Source organism: Engraulis encrasicolus, chromosome 16 (assembly GCF_034702125.1).
Source record: "Engraulis encrasicolus isolate BLACKSEA-1 chromosome 16, IST_EnEncr_1.0, whole genome shotgun sequence".
Lineage (NCBI taxonomy): Eukaryota > Metazoa > Chordata > Actinopteri > Clupeiformes > Engraulidae > Engraulis > Engraulis encrasicolus.
In genome coordinates this window covers 8498994-8500332 of record NC_085872.1, presented here as the reverse complement: position 1 = coordinate 8500332, position 1339 = coordinate 8498994, and the positions used below count along the sequence as shown (strand labels likewise).

At 45.1% G+C, this 1339-nt stretch overlaps 1 protein-coding gene across 2 annotated transcripts in view; it reads left to right on the top strand.

Annotated features, from left to right (window-relative positions):
• The window catches only part of LOC134465091 (ephrin type-B receptor 1), a 307413-nt gene extending 306364 nt beyond the window's left edge, over positions 1-1049 (top strand). For both annotated transcript variants that reach the window (XM_063218530.1, XM_063218529.1), the window contains exon 16: positions 1-1049. This exon is cut by the window's left edge and continues 1222 nt beyond it. The gene's annotated coding sequence lies outside the window, so the exon portion shown is untranslated.
• Positions 1050-1339: the final 290 nt, after the last annotated feature.

Genomic DNA, 1339 nt, shown 5'->3' with positions numbered 1-1339 from the left:
GAAACTCATGGACAATACATGGGACAGACTGTGATACGGTGATAACCTTGTATAAAGCTAACCTAGATGTCTATAGAAATGTGTAGAGGAGAGAAGAAAGAACACTATGTTTAATAATAACAACCCATGCCTAGATAGTGACTGTGTTTGGCCTTTGATCCGTCACTGATCCGGCCTGCTTCAGAGTCGATGTATATCTATCTGTCTAGGTGCTTATTGTGGGTTTTTTCCATGCTGTGCTTCGCTGGCTAGCACTCGCTTGTACAGAAATTTGTTTTGGGTTTTTTCTTTTTTTCTTTTTAGTGTTTTCTCTTGTTTCATGTCAAAGTGCTTGGAGATGTTGAGAACTGGGACTGTCTGGACAATGCTGCCCAAACACTCTGGTACATTACGTACGTACGTAACTAAACGTCAATATTGCGCTGGTATGTACGAAACCATGCGTCGATGTTGCTCTGGTACTGTACGTATGTAACTACACATCGATGTTGCTGTGGTACGTACATCTACAAAGTCGATGTTGTTGCACTGTTAATATACTGTAATAATGTTCGTCCTACAGGGTCCTCAACACAAAATGTCTGAAAAAAGTGTTTACAAAAAAGTATTTTTCGTGTCAGATGTTGGTCAAGAAAGAGAGAAGATGGGTGGGATAAAACAAAACAAAACAAAACAAAACAAAATAGCAAATTGCTCAGTATCACTCAGCATCAGGACATGCACACCTTGCATTTTAATGCAGAAAAATTACCTGTCATGGCGGGTTACCCTCGGTGCAGGTGACATTAAGCTGAATGTGCTTTGGCTAATGCATAGATGCACAGATGAGCGTGGACGCGAGCAGGAGCTTTTAGCGGCTAGCCCATGTGCCCGTCTGTGTGCAGGAGAGGAGAGGAGAGGAACATCTGGACATGGCACTGCCAGCAGATGCGCAGTGCCATCCCGATGAGCGCAATCACTTAAACAGTTACTAGGAGCGCCTCTCTCTCTCTCTCTCTGTCTCCACACACACACACACACATACAGAAACACCCTCAGCTCTCGCTCTCTCTCTCTCTCTCTCGCTCTCTCTCTCTCTCTCTCTCTCTCTCTCTCTCTCTCTCTCTCACACACACACACACACACACACACACACACACACACACACACACACACACACACACACACACACACACACACACACACACACAACACATTCTCTCTCTCTCTCTCTCTCTCTCTCTCTCTCCTCTCCTCTCTCTCTCTCTCTCTCTCTCTCTCTCTCTCTCTCTCTCTCTCTCTCTCTCTCTCTCATCTCATCGCCACCTCTCTGCCATCTCTCCCTGGTCCAATCAAATGT